The sequence below is a fragment of the Drosophila teissieri genome, chromosome 2R (assembly GCF_016746235.2).
Source record: "Drosophila teissieri strain GT53w chromosome 2R, Prin_Dtei_1.1, whole genome shotgun sequence".
Classification (NCBI taxonomy): domain Eukaryota; kingdom Metazoa; phylum Arthropoda; class Insecta; order Diptera; family Drosophilidae; genus Drosophila; species Drosophila teissieri.
In genome coordinates this window covers 5,543,931-5,557,922 of record NC_053030.1, presented here as the reverse complement: position 1 = coordinate 5,557,922, position 13,992 = coordinate 5,543,931, and the positions used below count along the sequence as shown (strand labels likewise).

Below are 13,992 nucleotides of genomic sequence, written 5' to 3'. Positions count from 1 at the left end.
GGGGGAGAAACGCGTGGAGAAAACCTTATGCCGACAGGGGCGACAGAAGGCAACCCAAGAACCCAAGAACCAAGAGCCCCAAGAGGAGGGAGAATGCGCTAGAAGAACAAAAGTTCTCGAAAGCAAACTGGCAAAGGAGAGGCAGATGATAATAAAGAAGGCGCTCGCCGCCGAGAGCAAAACAAAGCGAATTTTTTTGGCCACAGAGCACAGACACAAAAGACTTCGCCGAAGTCACGGGGTCCAAAGCACAGATACTATATACCCCACCATACACATACACATGCATGTAGAGTATATATGTGGGTACTATAACCTGGTCGCTGACTTTGGCTCTTTTGAAAGTTGAAATGCTTGCCTAGGTAGAGCCAATAAACGAGTTTGAAACAAAAGAACAGAAACAGACGCTTAGCTAACCTATCTACCGCCACCACCCCCCAACCCGTACGCCCACCCTCCCCTCTGACCTCACCACCTTCTTTTTTGCGCGTGTGAAGATCGCGAACCGTGGGCGCTTGGGGAACGGATTGGTAACTGGAACAGCCGCTGCGGCATTGAACCGAGCCGAGCCGAGCGGGGCTGAGAAGAAAACCAGAAAGGAAGGTTGTATGTAGCTTGGGGCACCATCGATTATTCTACTCCTCCTCGCAGGTCAATCATTCCACATCGAAATTGGCTATCCATCATACATTTCAACTGGAACTGGAAGTTTTAGTACATTTTCGTTACTATTTAGCCACAGAACTATTTTGCAGAATTACTTCAAGCTAAAGTTTTTCTTTAATTTTATGACAAGAAAAGTTAATCCAACAGCAAAAATGAACAGGACAATAGTAAAATGAATAGCACATTGTTTTCCAAACTGGTTGTTAGATCTGTTAATCTAAGGTCAGGAAAATCAAAAAACTAGGTGTGTTGTCTCAAGCTTCCGTGAAATGACCCTTAATGTGTCATCCCCTCAGCAATTATCCGCCCAACCAACCATCACCCTACACCCCCTTTTCATTAAACCACTGGGCCTGAGAAATTGCCTAAAAAGTGACAGTTAAAGCCGGTTATAATTAACAGCGTTCATCAATTACATGAGAACCGCCCACACACATAGGAAATCCCACCTTTGGCGAGAGACCGCAGTGACAAAGCTCTGTGTTGCGGCCTCATCCACCCACCGTCCACCATCCCATCAACTCCCACCCAGTGTCACCCGCAGACAGGCTCCTTTTTTGTGCGCAGTGCATAATTAACGTAAAGTGTTTCGCAGGGAAAACCAAATTAAAGAAGCGTGAGAGCAAGTACAAGAGATCCGAAGTAATGTGTGTACTTAAGGGCTTTATGCTCTAGCAAATGGCTTCATTATCTGTGCAATAAGTTGGTCGTCATTCAATAAAATAAAGCAATTTGGTCCTTAAATATAATTAACCATTAACCATTGTATAACCAACACACGTATTGTTTAAAGATCAAATCTTTGTAGAGCTACTTTTTTATAAGATATTTGAAGATAGAAGATAATGGAAATTATAAGAATAATTACATGGCTGTTAATTGGTAATCAAATCTAATATGATTTATTTATTTCTTTTGTTTTTTTAGACAAACTTGTTTAACTTGACCAGACGTTGAAACGATTATACGGTAAGCTTTGAAAAAGAGGACTAACCCAAAACTTTTAATTGCCTAAATATAAGGAAAGGGAATTCAAGGTTGCGTTGTCCTCCATCTTCCCGTTTTTTGTTTTTCCATCCTCATAGACAATAAATCTTTCTTGCGACCGCTTTAGCATATCCCTCTCTCATTTTCGCCGCCGCGTGTCCTTCGTACTAGAAACCCAATACCTGCCAGCATGTGAAGAGAAGCTCAATGGAGTGAGGTTATGATGGGGCTGGCGGAAGAGGGACGGACGTTGGGTTATTCATCATATCTCACGTACGCGTCTGATGTCTGGAGTAGCTCCTCTTCTTCTCATTTGTATGCCATGCGGGTGCCCCTTTAGAGGGAGATAGCCGCGTAGAGAGAAAGAGAAGGTGCACGGTATTGGACCCCACACACACCGAATGCGAAACATGTGCTAATGCTGTTATTATTTATCTTTTTATACCCGGTCCTCGTAAATTTTAGGGGGTATATTGTATTCGTGCCAAGGTACGTAAAAGGATACTATAAAAGTGGTATTTTTATTTTTTACAGTGTCTATATCTAAATTTAAAAGTCTGTAGGGGCAAAAGTTTTAAAGATAAGCACTTGGTATCCAGATACCAAAATATATATTATATCATATGGACAAACCAGCCGGATATTTTTTCTGTCGGAACTTGATAGTACCGCTCTGACTTGAGGATTCAACTTCCGCTTGGAGTTTGCTGCATAAGTGATACAGGACATTTATCAAGAGATTTGATTGATGGAATCAGTGATTCTATTTCCATTTTTGTTGTATTAATGCTTTTGGTCGCAGAGAGACAGCAACAAGTTTGCGCGTTAATGTTTTTTTTTTATTATTTTTTTTTCGTCTATTCATGGTCCGCAGGTCGCCGGTTAGTTGGTTTATTGACATCGACGTTCTGCCTGCGTCGACGTCAGCGTTAGCTACACACTTTTTCAAGTTCGTGAATTTTTTAGCCGTTCGTTGACTTTTGCCGTTGCTGTTTTTCCATGTCTGCTGTTAACGCTTTATTTAGTATGTTCAAACTAATGTCATTTTAAGACTGTCTCTGTATTTAAGAAACCATCGCTTTTTCGGTTCCAGTTTCGCCATTCGTTTCTAGTTAAAAGTATCTCGCCCCTTCGCAACAATATTTTTTCGCAACTTTGACCAATCCGTGAACTTTCCGGGAATCACGAAAGAGAAGCAAAAATATGAAGAAAAAGGGGAACAGTACGAAAAAAGCCCAAACTAAAGTTTGGATTTCAGCAAGCTGATTGAAATTTCCTGGGGGCGTCGTCTTCGCTTATTAGTTTAAAGCGAATTATGAGGTCAGTGCAAAAAACAATAAAAAAAAGCATATTCACAGCGGGAAGACACCGAATATGAAAGAAAGACGACGAAGATTTCAATGAAGTGCCCTCATTAGCTTTAATGTAAGGGGATATGGTGGGCGTTGAAAACTGAGAACCATCCATCGGCCTCGAACCCTGAAAAGTGTCCCAAAAACAGATCAGCAAAATGCGGGCAAAGTGGCTTAAGTTACGTACTCTTTTCCTCCCCTCTATTATTTTCTTGGTATTCGTTTTGTGAACTCTGTCAGATTCTAGCTTTAGCAGATATAGGAGTTTGTGTGACTAATTCTGAACCATCACTAAAAATATTGCCGATCCTTAATAAAGTTGTAAATAGTAAAATAGATTGATCGATCTTTTTATACCCGTTACTCGTAGAGTATGAACGTCTGCCCGTATAAACGCCTTGATACCAGGAACTACATATAAAAGCTATAATGTTGAGATTAAGCATGTAGCTTCCAGAGACATATATATATTCTTGATCAGGATCAATAGCCGAGTCGATCTGGCTATGTTCGTCCATCTGTCCGTATGAACACCTTGATCTCAGGAACTACATATAAAAGCTAGAGTGAACGTCGAGTTCTCCGGAACTATAAAGGCTAGAAAGTTGAGACTCAGCATGCAGATTCCAGAGATATAGACGCAGAGCAAGTTTGTTGACCCATGTTGCCACACCCACTCTAACGCCCACAAAACGTTCAAAACTGCCACGCCCACACTTTTGAAAAATGTTTTGATATTTTTTTTTTAGTATTGTGTATTTCTCTCGATTTGCCAAACATATTTTTGCCACGCCCACTCTAACGCCCACAAACCGCGAAAAACTTATAGTGTTAAAATTTCTCTCGCACATCCACTACCTGAGTAACGGGTATCTGATAGTCGGGAAATAGTCAACTATAGTATTCTCTCTTGTTTGTAAAAATCTCAAGTAAACTATCCTAATATGTTTATTTATGTTGGATGATAGAAGCAACCTCAAGAAAGCTTAGTTCTCTTCCTCGCTCAAGAGGCCTTCCATTAGACCATGCATACTGAGCCCATGTTCCGGAACCAAACGGTGGAACTAACTGGCTGTAATACTGTGTATAAATCCATCCATTAGTGACAAGAGAACTGACAAATGAGCCCATAGATGAGAGAAGAACATGCAACACTTTCAGAATTTCCACCACTTCCTGCTATAAGAGAGGCTCGATCGAATCATTGGATCTATGTATGTGCAGAGCTCTTGAACACGGCTTCGGCTTCACCTGGCATCGGAACGAGTGAGAGAGACAGGGCGAGAGCGAGGGAAAGAGAGGGAGCGACAGCTGCATCGCCTGCTGCTGCTAATTTCCGGTTTCAAGTGTCACATTTTGTTCCAGCTCAACGTCTTTCCCAAAAATTATTGAAAGAGCCATAACAAATATGTGATCGCTGTATTTTATATGGTTGCTTTATGGGCTGGGCTTTCCCCTCCGATCAAGGGAAACATCTGGCGGCAGAAGTTGTTGTAGCTGCTGTTGCTGGTTGTTTGTGACAGCTGCTAAAAGGGATCGCTCGACCGCCATCCCCCTCCCCCAAGCAGCCCTCTCACTCTCACCCCTGGAAAAGATTAGCACGGCCGAGTTATTGAAACGCGCTGGATTGAATTGTCTGTCAATACGGCAATAAAACAGTTGAGGCTGAGGTCGGTCGGCTAATGAACGTTTCGGTGACGGGGTCTCACGTAAATCCTCCATCCGTCGGGAGAAAAGTACCACTCCAAATTTATTCCGCTTTTTCTAATTCAGATGCTAACACCTTTTCATTTAAATCAAAATATTGTAATTATTAAATGTCTGAGAAAACATCTTTAAACCCAATGTATTTATATTCTCCAAAAAAGAAAAACGCTTTATTAAAACATTTTGTTTAATAAAATGAGAATATAACAATAACTGTGTTAAGTGGTAATGCTAACAACAAACTTTAAGTATTAGCGGTCTTAAATGTCTAGTGAACTTACTTTTACCCATTTTAGTTTAATATCAAGTTGGTCGGGCGTTAAATTGTTATATTCAGTAAGAAGTCTTGACAAACCTAAAAATATTATGAGTTGGCAATTTATTTAGTTTTTATTTTGTGCCAAGGTTCATTTTAGATGCCCACAGCAAATTTTTCCAATTGTCATTAAATTATGGAAACCCAAATATTTTAGTTTGCGCATAAATTTTACTGCAAGTCCAACGTTTTAATGACTTACATGTGCGCATATGATTGTTAAACAAAACTCTAAAATGGCTCTTTGGCTGCTAGTTCGATGGCAAAAGTGCCTTGTGGCAGATGAATACCATTTGCGAGGTTTGACTGTATTTCTGGTCGTAGCAAAAATACATTTCAACGCTTGGCGTAATTGTTTTTTTTGTACTCTTTTGTATTTGTTGGATTTTTTGCGGCCGTATCTTTTTGCTACTTTAAGCACGTCGTTCGTCAGAGGAGTGAAGTCGAAGGTTCATGAACCGCCGGCAAGGACAAAAGTCGTGGCTCTGGCGGCGCGACAGAGATGGCTACAGATATATATGGACATATCGATCTCGTGCCCATATCCCACTATTCCACTTGTTCCCCTGCAGCAGCAGCATTATCTTCCCGTCTCAGAAAGCCACTTGAACCCATTGCTTCGTGAAATTGTGGCGGGCTAAACAAGAGTGAATATAAAAAGGGAGAGAAGGTTAAACGTTATACGTTATACAAGTATCGACTATTTTAAATTCCCTAGACGACAAAATTATGATTTTAATGATACTTTTAAAACACTTAAGTACATATATTAATTTAGGTTAACTGCGTTTTAAAAATAGTCATACACTTATGACTTTGAATCCCTTGCGCCATTAATATTAAAATAACTATGAAATGTATATCGTACTAAAACTATACATCTATGTAAAAGTTCTGGAATTGTATTCACATGCGAGTACCGAACAGAAATTTAAATCCACGGCGAGTCACGCAGCCTCACGAGCTAAGCGATAGCATCGCAATTGGCGCACAAGAAATCACTGACCTTGACTTTAAACAAAGTTTAAGGCCCTTTGTGGCAGCCAGTACATTTATACAAAGGTGTATTTCGTAGTGTTGGTATGCATGGACTGTATACACACAAACATACTCGAACAAGCAGCATAATTATAGAGCCGAGCGGTGTTTCTAGACTGGTTTATTCTCCAAAGTCCCCGGACGTATCGTATCGTATCGCTGCGGCAGAGAAGTCGACGCCTGCTGTTGCCATTTCACGTTATTCTTTTCTTGTGATCGGAATATGCTGAAAACGCACATGACGCAAGCGCGCAGACTTTTACCTGGCACGCTGCCCCTTTCCTTACCATTTCCCATCTCTCTTGCACATGCTCCTATTGCATCAGCGCTATATAGTAAGAAAAGTCACCAGTTGTAAACTAGCCAAGTTGGTAATGACCATAAAAAGCTGAACTTGCCTATACACATGTTTAGACATCTATTTACCACATAGCCAACAATTTCTGGTCTTGAGCATTGGTTCTTTCGTTCTCTGTAGGAAAAATATTAGTTGGTGTGACAACAAATTTATGTACCTTTGTGGATTTAGATCATACAATGCTAAAATTTGGAATACACAATTTTTTTCAAAAATAGTTGGTCAAAATCGGGCATTTACCAGTTGATTTATTTAATATATTTAATAGAAGGGTAATCAGCTTCGTCTAGCTGAAGCTAGCTTCCTTTCTGTTTTTTAATTCCAAAATTCATTGGAAAACACACAAATTTGGGAGCTTCTGCTTGCCATTCATCATTTAGAAAACCGAGACCTGTAATTATTTCCAGTTCTGGTTCCATTTAAATGATGACACTTTTGTACGAAATCAGAGTTTATGCGAATCGGAATAATCGTTTATTGCGAAACAAACCCGAAAATAAACGCGGATGATAATCTTTTGACTCACTGCACTGGTTCTATGCATGGGGCTTAGCCACACAAAATCGGCAGATAGTACAAGTTACCCCACGACCAGTGTGGCGTTCCACCGCTTCCGCTCTTCGCAGCCCTTTTTCGGGCTCCTTTGCTGCGTTTCGTTCATCGTTCGTGCTTCTTCTTCTCCTTCATCGCCGCCGTCTCCTTTGCCACTCTCTTTGTAAGTGCAGCTCACTCCCACTCGCATATGTACATACAGAGCCCGGAATACTTGGAGTGCACTGCTCCCTCGCGCAATTTATGTTCTGTTCAAGTACATATGTACATACATACGATACATACATATGTACGTGTGCGAGTGTAGGAGGTTGTCAGAGGTCAGTCTCATCGTCGCATGTATGTAGGGATGTACATACATACAAATACCCGTTCCAATTGCCAAACCATTCCCTTTAGCGTTCTGCAGAAACTAGATTTTCCGCTCTCTTTCGGTCCCGTTCGCTGGTTCTTTGTCTCTCTTGCTCTCCCGCTGGCGATAACTGGTTGAGTGAGTTTTTTGGCTGCCCGCTTTTGTCGGCTTGGTTGGTTCGTTCCGTTCCCGTTCGTTTCCGTTCCTCGTTCCGCGTCTTGTAAAATTCTTCTTCGCCATGCTGGTTCATTCTCATTCAGTTCTTAACACTCGCCGGATAAACAACAGTTTGGCGCTCGTTCGCGTGCACTTCCCGTCGCGTTCAGAGAGAATACACTACAACTGCTGCTGCGTGTGTGTGTGTGTGTGTGGGTGTTAACTGTGCGAAAAGAAGCAATATAAAGTATTAATACTAGTGGAATATTAACTAAATCTAAGTGCAACAGAAAAATACACATGCCTAGCTTATGTACGTATGCTACAAGATATATAAGCAGCAAAAAAATGTTAACCTAATATATAAAGGAACAAACGCCAGAAACAAATTGTTTAGTTTTGTTGCGCATTCTTCTTCTTCCACCGATGCCGTAGAGTTCATCAACTTGTTTAGAATCGCGTACGTGACTGCATTCCTGTGTGAGTGAGTGTCAGTGTGTTGGTGCTGCCTTTTTCCTGCTGCACTTCTTCTTGCTTGTGCTTCTATCTCTTTCTGGCGGCGCATCACTTGAATTGTTGCTGCTTGTTGCAATGCAACAAAACATTTTATTCTTGCCTATTTCCCCTCCCGGTCTTCGCTTCCTTTGGCGTCTGTTTATGAGCATGTGTGTGTGTTTGTTCTTTTCGACGTCCGCGCGCATTGTTGTTTGCATTAATTTTTCTACGTTTCTACGCTTTTGTTATTATTATCTCATTTCTTATTTCGCTCTGCGCCACTGTCTGTTCTCCACAGTCACGGCCAGCATTTTGCTGTAAAGTGTAAAGTTGTTCCTAGAGAAAATCACAAATAAAATAAGAGTGTAAAATGTAAAAAATCTAAGATACTTTTTCAGTTTGTGTAGTATTTCAAATTCGATTATACCTTTCCCCACGACCTTAACTTTGTTTTCTTATTTTCCATCTCCGGAATACCATTCTGTATTTAAACCTGGTCAATAACCACTGTAATTGCAAAAGCAAACAAGAATCTGATAATGATGAAATGGTTTAACAACCTCTGCAACCCAGAGGGGTGCGCACTTCCTTCAACTCGAATGCGCGACGACCTTCCCCCGGCCAAAAAGTCCGAAAGTCGAGCCTATTTATCGCGACCCAACTGTTCAAACAATTTCCCAACATTGAATTCGCGGCGGCGACTGTGTCCATGGTTATTGTTGTGGATATCGTTATTGTTATTGCATTTGTTGTTGCTGCCGCCGCGATGCGGAAGAATAAAACACGAGTTTGTTTTCTTGTTTCTGTGTGTATTTTAAACAAAAATTATTACGGCAATGTTCTTTAAACTTAATCACTGTAGACTGACAGACTGATCGGCGTGCAAACCACGCTTGGGGCTTCTCATTAATATACGAACTGCCGGTTCGAGTGAGTGAGTGCCTGTTTTATTTACGCCGAAAGCAAAAACATAAGAGAAGACAAGAAAACCGAAACCAAAATCTAAAAACGTGTTTCAAATTTGTTCCTATCTCTGTTGTGTCTGGGTCCAGTATTTGGTGTTTGGTTGGCGTACAAACATGGATACGAGCAGAACGGAAAGACGAAACATAACATATCGAATGCTATTTATTCCATGTGTCTTGTTTCACGCTCGATTTGCGTCGCCAGCAGAGCTAAAAACTACGCTTACTGATTAAAAAAGCTGTCGCTGGGCTTTATATTTTTTGTCGAACTGATTGTGCATTGGTTACTCGGAAGCGGGAATTAGAAAGAGCCTGATATTTGATTAAAAGAAGCATAATCAGGCTCCTAGCAACAGAAAGGAAAAATGTTTAAATTAACCATGAATAGCTCTAGTTTTTGGAAACGTGTTTATACTTCAACGTAAACACTGCTCGGGCAACCTGTCTCACAACTGGCGAATTTACTTTTTAAAAATAGGTACAACTGTACCCTAAATTCACAGAAGGGTTGAACAATTATAATTTTATGGTTGTATTGTTTTGAGCAGTCGCCAGAAATCTGGATCTTAGTCTTTGGTGTTTGTAACTAAAGACCTACCAAATTCATTATCATTTTCATTGGTCCAGTGATCACTGTAGACTTTAAGCTGCTTTAAAGATTTTCTGATTTGCAATTCAGATACGTTAACGACGATCCTTTTATCAACAACGATTTGGGCCATCTCTAATTGATTCGCCATCGCAACCCGAATGTCTTGAGTAAAATGCATTTCCTGTGCTGTTTTGTTACTTTCTGAGATTTTCTAGAACTCGGTCGGGGTCGTTCTTCTCTCGTCTCTCCCCGCCAATCTTTACCAGCTCTTTGCCGTACCAATTTCGTAGTGTTGTGCTCTGCTTTGTTTTTAATTCATATGAGAGTTTTCATTATCAGAGAGCGTTGCTTACCACCACGTAATAGATAACGCAGGCAACCCGAAGTTGGTACATCTCTAATTGAAAATGTTAAAGTAGATAGCAAATATTTATCGAAAGTTAACACGAAAACGAGGCGTACAGAGAACACGTTCCAATTGATTAGATGATGTTGCACCACTAGACGATGGCATGTGCATCTGCGTTTAAGCTTCCTTTGTGAGAGAAAATTCTTGGGGCTTTTAACGTAAGCGTCTAGATACTTTTTGTTAATTTGATCTTTTGCACATTTGGAAATACAGGTTGCTTTTACATGTAACATTGAAATAAAGTAAGGAAGTGCGTTTTATCTCAACTATATTAAAGTAGTGTTCAAATATACATAAGAAGTTCTTATGGTATTTCGTTTCACTTATCCCAAACTCTAAATTGAATAGAATGGAATATTCCCAGCCGACACTGTACCTGTGTAAGGTTGCGTCGATATTTTCTACCACCCCTGTGCAGGACACACAGACACTTGCCATCTCGCTCGCCCTCGTTCACAGTGCTGCAGGAGAGTGGGGCAAGAAGCGGCAGCTAACGAACCACAGACACTACAAAGCGCAGTAAGAAAGAAAAATGTTGTGCAGAATACAAAAAAACAAGAACAGACAACAGAAACGAAAAAAAGAACAAGAACTGCATTGACGACGCCGTTGACCTGCGGGGCCTTTGATGCGAGTGGGAAAGAGAAGGAGATGGTCGTGGGAGAACGACCCGCGAAGAAGAGCGAGTGGAGAGTGTGAAGGAGGGAGAGGAGAGCAGCGTCTGGAATCTCGGGACCCTCTGCTAAATTGGATGCTGCCGTTCTTCTTCTGCGTTACCTCTTCCTTCATTTCCCTCCCTCCCCTTCCCTTCCCTCTTCTGCTCTGCGCGACAACAATAAAACTCTCTTGTGCAGATTTTGTTCTTCGTTTTTCGCCCATTGTCTTCAATAAAATGCGTCAAGTCAATTTCATTCACCAGCAGCTGCTGCTTTGGGGGTCGCTTCGCTGCTGACGCATCGCTGATAAAAAAAAATTCAACAAAACCCAAAAAAAGAAAAAAAATACCGGAGAAACAATCGTCGCAGAATTCTACGAAATTCACTACGAATTTCGGTAAAATAGTTTCGGAATAGGCACAATCCAGTAGCCTTCCTTGTCTTGAGTTAACTTGTCTTACCTAGCTCACAAAACCAAACATTATAAAGACTTGAGATATGAAATTACATCAGTTTTATAATACAAGTTTTGCAAGTTTATATACGCTGAGATATAAGGAGTATGAAGAATTTATAAAAGAAAACATGAAAACGTAAATTCTGTTCCCAGAGCTCTTAGAAACCAATGGTATTAATCGGATTAAAGGCTTTTTGAAATACTTTGTTCTGTTCAATGTTAATTAACCGAATTTTCGTTCACAATGATTAACAATAACTACTTAGTAAGCTGAAGAAAATATGAAAATATTTATAATTTCTTTTTAGAACATAACCGTTGCTCTTTGCCAGTATTTACTGTAGCGTAATTTGCATCAAACCGAGGCAGCTGCGGTTGTGATGTTGGCGGTGCTTTTGCGATGAAATCGAGGATGCGATTGGAAGGAGTGGAATGGTTTCTGTGGGATGAAGATTGGAATTGGGATCGGGACGGATATTTTATCTGCCAAGCGACGGCATTTTTAGAAGAGTGTGTATGTGTGAATTTGTGTGCCTGTCGAGCAGGTAAAGGTAGTTTCTTTGTTCCGTTTTATGGCTTGCTCTTTGTGCTGGGCTTCTCTTTTACTTTTTGCTGCATTTGAGTACGTCTGTATCCTCGGCATAAAGTTGCGGTCAGAATATTGTGACTAAAACGAACACGAGTTTCGCTCACATTAGTTTTTAAAATTAAACATGCAAAATCATAGAGATTAATCAGAAACAAATGTCACTTTTTTTTTTTTTTTTTTTATTATAACATTTACATATATTTAGCATGAGCCCAATATTGTGCCCACCACTGTTGTCAGTTGGTGTGTGTGTCATGGTAATTGCCTTTGTTTTTGCTGCCGCTATTACTGCTTTTGGTACCATTGAACTCTGCTGCATTTGCAACCCCAAAAACATTCCGCAGGGGAATGCATGGAAGTTGAACACAGCCTTGTTTATTGTGCTGCACAACCAGAACGTACGCCCTGCCTCCTCTTAGCCCATCTCTTTGTAGTTTTTGCTGGTTCCATATACATTTTTGCGGAATTACAGTGAAAGCTAAATAAATCGTCTAAATTCCGCATACAAATTTTTTTACAAAATAAAGGGAAATGTAAAGTATAGAACAGTACTGCAAGGTGCACCATCGATGACTAGTTTTAAGTTTACGCTAAGAAGGTTCCACTGTTGTTTTACGTACAGGCAGCACCCCTATTTTCTCCCACATACCATCTTGATTTGGCTTGAACTTGGTGCTGCGCGCTCTTGTTCCCGATCATATTTTTTTCATAATCATCATCATCAGCAGCACATCGCCATGCCTCGCTTTGTTTTCTTTCCAGTTCTTTTGAGCCATGAAATTTAAAATCTTGTACAAATTGTTTTGCATTAGTAATGCCTGTGCGCAGTTTGTTCCACTTCTCACATGGGGCAACCACGTCGGTTCTTTTGCTCCGCTTTGCTTTGCTCCCTTTCTTGTATTCTTATTCGTTCTTCCGCCGTTCATTGATTCTTCTTCTTTTCTCATGCTTAATTATGGTGGGTGGATGGCGGAGAGGGGGGTTCGGGCACGCCCTCAGTGCAGTGCACTCGCATTTCTGATTATTAGCCCGCTCTATTTTTAAACACTTACAAGCGGTCTGGAATTCGTTCGTACACCCCTTCTACCCTCCCCTCTTAAAAAAAATACTGCTAAGTAAAACATATGGCACAGACATTGAGCTCCACTCCCTCTTCTCGAAAATTGGAGGCGATTTCATTCCTTCTTCTGATGAGCCCGTGGCCCCAAATGATATTAATCTTGTCATGATATACAATCCCAACTGTCAGTTTGATATGGTCCGAACCGTTCTACCACTCTTCCGTCTGTTCTTCGTCAACTATCTCCCAAATTTGCTAATCTAATCGATAGACAACTCGTTCATTATCAATTCCCCTCGCTCCCCCCGTCAAGAAAAGTAAAATTATTGTTTTCAATGCTCTAATTGAGAGTATTGCACTTTTGTCATGTTTTTACTTCAAGTATTGTCTTACTAAATATAGTAAGCTTGTTATAAAGATTATGTATATTTCTTATTATAGTTAATGGATTCAGAAAGAAAGTAATAGGTTAATATAATGGAATAAAGTTAGCGTAAAGTTAATTCCTGGGCTATAAGGGTATTTTGAAGGTTTAGAAAGAAAAACTCGCAGGTTTATGTTTTGTTTCCACTTTGAATGGTGACGTTTTGTTGCTATTCTTGTATTTATTAACTAATTTGGTCAAATTATCGGTGGTAAATTTATGAGTCAGGTTTTTGTATTCCTACGCTTATGTGTGTGTGTGCGTTTCAGGTGTGAGTGAGTAATCGATACCTTTTGAAGATCACCGCTTGTTTTTTGTTGCCATCCCTCATTTTCTGCGATTCGCAACAGTTCATAATGTTGCAGAAAGCAACATTTAAATGCCGATATTTTACACGTGTAAATCTGTAATTTTTTTGAACGTGTGTGTGTGCGAATTTATGTGCCTGTCGTCTGGCTATTTTCCTCTCATCTTTTCCGCCCTCTTACGTCTGTCATCTCTTTCCTCTGCCGCATTTGCCTGTATACAGAAATTTTCGCTATGCAGTTATGTTGATGAGATGTGAATGCGATGATGCTGCTGCAACGTCATTTCTAGCATAGTTGTCTCCTCTCGAAAGTTCTGCAGCAACATAGAACAGAGAAATGAAGAGTCAAAGGAAGGGGAGAAGGAGAGTGCGAGAGAACGTTTTGTTATTGCTTTTGGATGCGGTCGTTGCCCAAATTGGAAAAAAACATGCGCAGAACGAACGTACACTGAAACGAAACTTGTTATTTTCTATAAAAAAATATATATAACATTTTGATTGGGAAAAAAAAACTTCAGAACATATGTATGTCCCAAAATTGAAAAATCTGAAGT

At 40.4% G+C, this 13,992-nt stretch overlaps 1 protein-coding gene across 2 annotated transcripts in view; it reads left to right on the top strand.

The window, feature by feature from the left end:
- Positions 1 to 13,992, top strand: part of LOC122615219 (brain tumor protein) — a 36,515-nt gene that overhangs the window by 9,974 nt on the left and 12,549 nt on the right. Inside the window, exon 2 of one of the 2 annotated variants that reach the window (XM_043790171.1) lies at positions 1,594 to 1,635. The gene's annotated coding sequence lies outside the window, so the exon portion shown is untranslated. Of the gene's footprint in view, positions 1 to 1,593; positions 1,636 to 7,595; positions 7,798 to 13,992 lie in introns of those variants that run through there. The other variant, XM_043790172.1, reaches the window with a different exon arrangement.